Source organism: Botryllus schlosseri, chromosome 9, assembly GCF_051294905.1.
Source record: "Botryllus schlosseri isolate E-star chromosome 9, Bs_hap1, whole genome shotgun sequence".
NCBI lineage: Eukaryota > Metazoa > Chordata > Ascidiacea > Stolidobranchia > Styelidae > Botryllus > Botryllus schlosseri.
In genome coordinates this window covers 584,732-593,505 of record NC_137244.1, presented here as the reverse complement: position 1 = coordinate 593,505, position 8,774 = coordinate 584,732, and the positions used below count along the sequence as shown (strand labels likewise).

At 41.1% G+C, this 8,774-nt stretch overlaps 1 protein-coding gene across 1 annotated transcript in view; it reads right to left on the bottom strand.

The window, feature by feature from the left end:
- Positions 1–8,774, bottom strand: part of LOC145447014 (alkaline ceramidase 2-like) — a 454,308-nt gene that overhangs the window by 328,310 nt on the left and 117,224 nt on the right. The window lies entirely within an intron of this gene.

The following is an 8,774-nucleotide window of genomic DNA, read 5'->3' as shown; positions in this document are numbered from 1 at the left end:
TTGCCTAATCATCGAAGACGGAACTTAAAATATATGGCCTACACACGGGATTATTTGGGAATCACAAAAGAAGCTCATTACAAGGAAAACTAGTGTGGTAGCGGCAAGATGTGGTCAAAGTAGTCTGGAAAGCTACTCAAGTGAAAGTAGAAGTAGTGACGCTGAAATCTACCCAAGTAGGAGTAGAAGTAGTCCTTTTGAAAGCATCCTAAAACTACTTCAAGTAGAAATAGAATAGCGACGCTAATATCTACTCAATTAAGTAAGTATACAGTTGTGGGAAGCAGTTATAAATACAACAGCTGGAAACTGAGCCCTGTGGAAGGTACAGAGAGGTGCGTTTGTGCTGTTACATTCCAAGAGGTACAAGGTTTCCACACAACCGAATTTGGCCGCATCATGGGATGCAAATGATAGTGTTGATTTCGAACAGTGGTTATTAACTTTTGTTTACTCCATACGCCATTTCAGATGATGTCATGGAATCAGACACTGTATTGACGATTTGCGCAAATATAACCAAAAAAATAGCAGATCGTAAATATGTCATTTGCATTTATTTCACTTCGAGAAGGAAAATGCAATAGTCCGCTTGGTTTTGAACATCCACGTGCATGTGCCCCGGTCCCAAAAAAATCAGATTAATTTGAAGATCTCTCCGAACGACACCGAGCATAACGAGAAATACAACTATAATTTGTAAAAAGAGAGAATATATATATTCCATGTATTTTGTCCGGACAATTTCAACGGTGGTTGACGATAAACGGTCTAACGCCTAAAAGTCAAATATCAATTTTTCCATATTCGAAAAGTGAACACACCCTGTGCGGCTAGAATTCTTCAATACGATAAGATAGTTATAGGCCAGATTACGATGCTGTAGTTATAAACATTTTTTCTGAGCCATATTGACTGTTATGAAACATGTCATATGGGCGGCAATACGTTATGAAATGAACCATGCATCTCGGTGACCAAATTTTATGGACCGATACTTCTATGGAGACATAACTTGTCACTACATAGGGCCTATCTATTTTTGTCTTCAAATAGATGTCGACCGGGATGGGTGAGTCTGAGTCGCAATTTGCGATATGATCATTGACCGAACGATTTTCTGAGGTATACAATCCATTTGACGTATGGAAAGTAGGATAGGGTTACCATATTTTTGTGACTCAAAATCCTGACATTTATTAGCGCCCACTAGCGGGTTTTAAAATGAGATATTAATGCAATGTCTGTCAGTATGACGTCACACACGCAATGCTTCGTTGTGAATTCTCTTATCATTCCGTGTTTACCTACTTGTAGCATGGTCCACTCCTATGCTTTTAAGACACTTCTTACCTAGGGCCTAGAGCAGTGGTTCACTGGTTCCCAACGTTTTTGTCTTGATTCCCCACTTCAGATTCATTCAGAGTCTTCATTCCCCGCTACCAAAAACTCCTATATACCCTTTAAAAATGACACTCTATAACAGTGGTTCCCAAACTTTTTCGGTGTGAGGGCCAAATTTAGAATTTCAGAGTACGGTCGGGGCCGCACGAATACTACGGATATGAAACGGACCCAAACAGTCATAATGGCTATTTCGGAGTAGTTTTATTGCCCTGGCGAGATTTCAAAACTGTACACCGTTTACCGCTAATTGTCTGCTGCATTGGGTGTCTGTTGAGTGAATCAGCTTTTCTCGTCTAAACGCGCGAAGCGCGAAAAATTTCTTTAGTTTCATGACTGAATCGGTCAATATGATCGGGAGTTGCATGTATTGCTATCAATTTTCATCTTGTCTCTGTTCACGTAATCTGATTTACCGGTAGAGTTGAGTGAGGTGTGTTTGTAAAGGTATAGGCCCCCTCAATAGGAATTAAACATATCCGGGGGTATACCCGTTGGCAGGAACGTAACGGCACTTCGTCAGGACGCCGGGCTCCCATAGGGTGATAAACTGACCCCGCATGACGTTGTTCGCATTTGCCACGAAATTAAAGTTGTACTGTTTATTGAGACAGCGCGACGCCCGGAAATTTCGATAATCCATGATAAAATCGGTGAATAAGATCGGGAATTGCCCACGTAATCCGATTTACCGGTGGAGCTGAGTGAGAGGTGTCTTTGAAACTGCAGACCTCGTAAAATTAAACATCTTCGGGCGGGCAGACCCCTAGGTATGACTTCTTCACATGATCTTATTTCGTGACATCCTGTCTGCTATATCAAAAAATGTAGAATTGCCCAAACTCACTAAACTGGAAGATCACACGATTTCAAATCAATTGGTATTTCTTCGCTGGCATATGATTTTCTTTCCTGCGGGATGGTATTTATCTTGTGAGGTTCAGATTGCCAACACAAGGACATTCGCCGCCAGTCATTTAGGTGCCTATATGGACAAATAAACCTATATGTATTTTGCATATATAACGAAGTTTTTGGTATTTCGAAGTTTTTGTTGAGCATAAAAGCAGTCCTTTACGGCCATGGCTTTCTCGCTGCCGATCGTTCATACTTATTGGAGTCGCATGCTACATGGCCTAAAACTTCAAATGTCTTGGTGTGTTGTGGTGCGGTCATGGCCAACACTGATATGCCCATTTCTATAAATCTTGCGTCATTTTTCTTAGGAAAGAGTACCTAATAATCAAGATATGCGGCGAATTGAAATCGCGCCAAGCGCGAAAATTTTTCAAGAAGTTCTATAAATTTTCAAAACATACTCTATAATTTATGCCAATTTACGAAATAATTTTGGGCCTCATCGAGCTCGGCCCCATCAATTGGAAGGTTTGGGGTGCAGCAGTTACGGCCCTGAATATAGGACTACCAATTATGCTGCTTTTAGCCGACTAAGCACTATGTATCTCGGCATATTCAACCGTGAGTGACGTGTTGCAAATATAAATTTTATTTTTGTCATAAATTGATTTCTTAATATATGTTGGGGGCCGCAGGAAGGCTATCTGGGGGCCGCACTTGCGAATCACTGCTCTATAACATTTGGCCAGACGTTTACCATGGACTTGCTATTGGAAAAGTGTAAAAAGAAAGCAGATGATATTCAACAAATGAAACATTGCAACGAAAGATAATACAAAAAACATCACAGTTTGCCTCACAATCCATCCGAATTATGCTGTTGTTTTGTGAAAATGAGTTTTTGTGTACAACACGCAATATAAGTTTCGATATATACATTCCAGAGCAGTTAACTTATAATGGTAATCGCGCATGTGTCTCCGTAAATATGTAGACTATCTTGTACATAATGTTTACCAAATGCGTCTATTCCCCACCAGAAAATATTGAATTCCCCACCGGTTATGAACCACTGGCCCAGAGGCTATTGGGCCATCTCTGATTTGAGCTCTCGAGATTGCTAGGCTTGATATTCACATTTGGTCTGCGCTAGACTTCTTCGCAGGGTTGTAATGACTCGAGTTATGACTCGACTCGAGTCACGATTTTATGATGACTCGACTTGACTCGAGTCATTTTCTTAAAATGCGGAAATGACTCGACTCGGCTCGAGTCAATCTGTGTATTGACTCGACTTGGACTCAAGTCATTGCGCATGACTCGAACCAAGTCATATGACTCGAGACTCAGACGGCTAAGACCGAGATTTCATTGTATATTACGAAGAATAGTAAATTACCACGCTATTGGGAATTTGGGATTTCGTCTACTTACAGTGGTAATTGAAAATACGACCAGAAACTGCTAACAATAAGGAAAATTAGTATATTATAAATGCGAACCATTCGATATCACCAAACAGAGTTACAAAAAGTGACTTTAACTGGAAACTCGGCAGCCAACACAATGACTTGGACTCGGAATCGAGTCATAATACCATGACTCGGACTCGTCCCTCTGCTCACTGACTTGGACTCGGACTTGACTCGGTGGTGAATTGAAAATGACTCGACTTGACTCGAGTCAAAACAATAAAAGTGAGATTGACTTGTGACTCAGAGCCTTGCGACTTGGTTACAACCTGTTATGTTCGTGCATTTTACGTTGGTATCGTTTGTTCTTTAATTTCTAGGATTAGTAATTACCGCCAATCATTATTTCCTCGTGTGTCGTGCTTTGAATTTATACCCTGTGTTCTGTTGTCTACGGGTCTTTCATTTAACTGCACTCTGGATCGTGTCACTGCCGTAAAGTTATACTTCAGATAATATACTGATTCCGTATTGCAACCTCGTCGCACTGAGTTATTGTTCAAACAAGATCAAGAACATAACAATTGGTGTCAGAAGTCGGATTCATATTTTTTCTGCGACTGAGATACATCATGGAAGCAAGTATATTGAAGCTTCTAGAGAAGCAGCAGGAAATGATGGCTGAACAACGCGCACAGCACAAAGAAGATATGGCACAGCAAAAGCTGCAGCATGAGGAGGCCATATCGCAATTGGTGCAGAGGTTGAGTCCCGGTGCGTCAACATCTGAAGCTACCGCTCCCAAGTTTGATTCATTTGTAAAATCAAAGGAGAAGTGGGACCAATATCTGCAACGATTCAACCATCACCTAGTAATTTACGGCATTTCCAACATGGAGAAGAAAAGAGCGTGTCTACTCTCATGGGTTGGACCTGAAACGTACTCGCTCCTACGTAATTTGGTTGGTGCTGCTGATGTCGGTGCACAATCCTTCGACGCGTTGACTGAGAAGTTGTCTACACACTTCAAAGACTCCATTCATGTGCAAGCTGCCAGGTACGAATTTTACAATCGCAAAATGCAGCCGGGACAATCGTATACGCCGATTGGATCGCTACTCTACGCGGAATCTCCAAGGATTGCAGCTTCACATGCTCAAGAGAAGGCTGTGATCAGAGCTACGTTGATGAGCTAATGCGCGATCTCATCATTAAAGAAACGCCGCACGCGGATGTGAGACGGCATTGTCTAACACAAACCAATCCATCCCTTGACGACGTTCTCAAAGTAGCCGCAACATACGTGAGAACGCTGGAAACTGATAGGCTTATCCAGGGCGAGAGTAGCGACAAAGAAACTTCCATCGTCAACAAAATGACGGGAAGTTATCAGAAGGAGAAAAAACCTTTCAAATCCATCCAGGGCAACTTCCCGGAAAGACTGAAATCCTGCAGCCGCTGTTTCATCGATCACCAGAGAAAGGACTGTCAATATCGACATGCAGTATGTCAGAAATGTGGTCGTAAATGTCATATCAAACCTGTGTGCATGTCTACCAAACCTAGCATCACTCAACAGGTCACATCCGTCAATTTCTGCTCAGCACTCCTCTCCTTCGACATCGATCAACTATATCGACGCGTAAGAAACCAGCTCTGGATCAACTCCAGCATCAACGGCATTCCGTTGCCGACACAGTGGGACACTGGTGCACCCTCCGCCATGGTGGGATTAACTGGGTACAGAACTTTGGGCTCTCCGAAACTCTCCGCATACCATTGCTCTTTCGTAGCGTACGGCGACAAGCCACTGAAAGTGAAAGGCATTTGCACTGTAACCGTGCAGGTGGGTTCCGAAGTTCGAGTTGGTTTAAAATAGGCCTTTTGCAGGACTTCGATCACGTGACTAGGTCGCATAGCAACCACAAATTGGTTAGCAAGCTACTTTCTCGTGCACCTGCTTCAGTGCTAAATATCGCATATTGTACTGTTGATTTCTGGTTGTAAACGTTTCGGAAATTTGTTGTAGAAGTCATCAGAGATTCACCTATGCTAGATGTCAATCATGTACAAAGCATTTAGAATGATATCGTCAGAATTACGCAGAAATCCATCGGTAAGGTAGTTGTATTACGGTACTCAACTCTGATCATATGTACTTAAATTTATGCATTTGAAGTAAAGCGATTGGTTTATATTCTGGTAAGAGTATTTGTTAGTTCAAGCAGAACTATTTGTCTGTTGTGGAGCATGATTTTGGATGGAAGATATGACTGAAGCAGACGGGACCCGCAAGGATCAGGATATACTGTCTGCTGGTTTGGGTGCTGGCGTGCTGCTATAAAACCGCTGAACACATCGGAAGTATCTTTTGGGAGAACCTGCGATCAAGACTAAGCAAAGCAGTGCACTTTATTGTTCACTTATACAATGCCGATCTTATTAGCACTACTTCACAACTGCGATTGAAGTGGATTTGGCAAATCACACGCGATTTTGATAAATAGTTGATGTCATATATGTGCGCTATTTAGCGAACTAAGGGAAGTAACTATCAAATAACTCTTAGAGCAGCTCAAACGCAGTGACAAGATCGGTCATCCTATACCCAGAGGTGGTCAACGTGGTCATTGTTGGGAACCGAGTAGGCCTACAAGTAATGCCTCAATTTATACTCCAGTACAAGTAGCACTAATTACTTCCAGGACATGTCCAAAGTACTTCAAGTGGAAGTAGAAATGAATTTCTGAAAAGTAGTCAAGAAATTCGTTACATGAAGTAGATTTGGTTGGGTCCCTTAGTTTTAGAAATTAATGCCACGTGACTGTAAACATTTCATGTTGCATCTTCTTGATCAACGCAAAAGGGTGATGACACCACAAATAAGTGCAATTTTCAAAAATTAAATTAGTTACCGTGGTACTGGGGCTATTTTTCCCAGTTGTTATGACAACCTCACGCTTGAAGGGGATGCAATCATGCGCCAAAGCTACTTTCTAGTTGACAAAATCCCCAAACTGACAAAAAAGTACTACCTAAAAAGTGTCAAGTAGAAGTGGAAGTAGCCTTAACTCATAATGACGCTAGTACTCAGGTAAAATAGTAGGCCTACTTCGTTGCTGACCCCCTCTGTGTATTGGTTCAACCAACTCAGAAACATCCTCTAAAGACGACGAACATTGTTTCTTTTGCATTGACTCCGTAATATTCTGAACTTATGATATTCTTTGATTCATTGAATTTACAAATAAACTTGGAAAGAAGTGCAATTTATTAATTTTTGTGCATTCGATACCCAGAGCATAAGAAATAGTTGAAGAAAAATACATGTTAACCTTATCAAGTTCAATAACTGCCGAGACTCTTATGCCTATGTATTTTCATCTACCTCCATAGCCACTTGTCTAGACAGATTCATAGCATCTACGGAAGAGCGCTTGTCTTGCTGTACACAAATGAAATATCATTTTCGAAGCAGACATCAACATCGGGAAAGAAGTTCAGGACAGTTAGTCAGTGGCCAGATCATCTGCTGACATTTTCTGTTGGCATGAAACCACGCTGCCTTCTACTGCATGACCGAATTTTATGTGGTGATAATAATTGGCTCGAGGCTGAATTCTTGACGAGGGCATCATCACTTTCTTAGTTGCCTATGTTCGGCTCTCTTGGGATAATCCATCAGATCATAAATTCGTATATATGTGGTAGAGCCATGTCTTGAAACTCAAGATATTTGCACTGTGCCAAAGAGTGAAGTAATCCAATCCAGGCAATCAATCAAGTAATCCAGGCCTCGGGACAGTTTGTTGCACCCTCAATTGGAGCTGATGATCATTTTTCTTCGGGTAGTGGCACTTGGCAGCATGACAGAATGATCAATAACTTGTAATATAGGTGTAGAGGTCTAAATATTTTGAATTGTTTAACTGAGAAGTCATACAATAGCATAGGATGTTTAAGATATATATAGTATGTAGCACATGGCATGAATTCCTAACACATCAACGTACTGGTACTGGCAGTCATTGTCTCTAGGCTTAAAAATAGCAGTATCCTATATATATTGCAATCGATATCAATCATCAAAATGCTGCAATGATTATCAACTACCACTACAATACAACTATAGTATATAGTATATATATACTATATACTATCCACACCTAACTTAATGCTGCAATAAATATCACGCAGTCAAGGTCCTGCGAATTTTGTGTCATAAAATCTAGTTGACTACCAAATAACGGCTACAATGTCGATCATTTTGACGCAAGGAGTTTACATAGTTCATGAATCGAACACATCAAACATATTTGAATCCGTGCGCATTTCCATGACACTTGCGTTTTATATAAAACGTTTACAGCCCGAAAACGATAATATACTGTATCCGAAATACGGCTACGTTAACGACGGATTTCTGTGTAATTCTGACGATATCATTCTATATGCTTTGTACAGGATTGGCATCTAGCATATGTGAATCTCTGATGACTTCTACAACAAATTTCCGAAACGTTTACAACCAGAAATCAACAGTACAATATGCGATACTTAGCACTGAAGCAGGTGCGCGAGAAAGTAGCTTGCTAACCAATTTGTGGTTGCTATGCGACCTAGTCACGTGATCGAAGTCCTATAAAAGGCCTATTGGTGGTTCTCGACGAACACCATGGGCAAAACATTTTTGGTCTCGATTGGAGCGATGCTTTCTCCATGACCGCTAAGGGAACGTCTGCTTTGGATGCAATTTCCTCGCAGATGGTCAAGTCGCAATCATGTAATACTATTAACATTTGTGATTCGAACGACAAATTGGTATCTTTTCAGTCCAAATTTACCTCCGTTTTCTCTAATTTATTAGGACGATGCACCAAGACAAAGGTGACAATTCACTTGCCACATTTCACAAGCCACGACCTTTGCCGTTTGCAAGGCAAATCCCTGTTCAAACCGAATTGAATAGATTAGTCAATCAAGGTATTCTCGAACCAATCAATTACAGTGATTGGGCAGCACAAATTGTTGCCGTAACTAAGTCTAATGGATCAGTACGCATTTGTGGTGACTTCAAAGCATTGAATCAACAAATTCAGA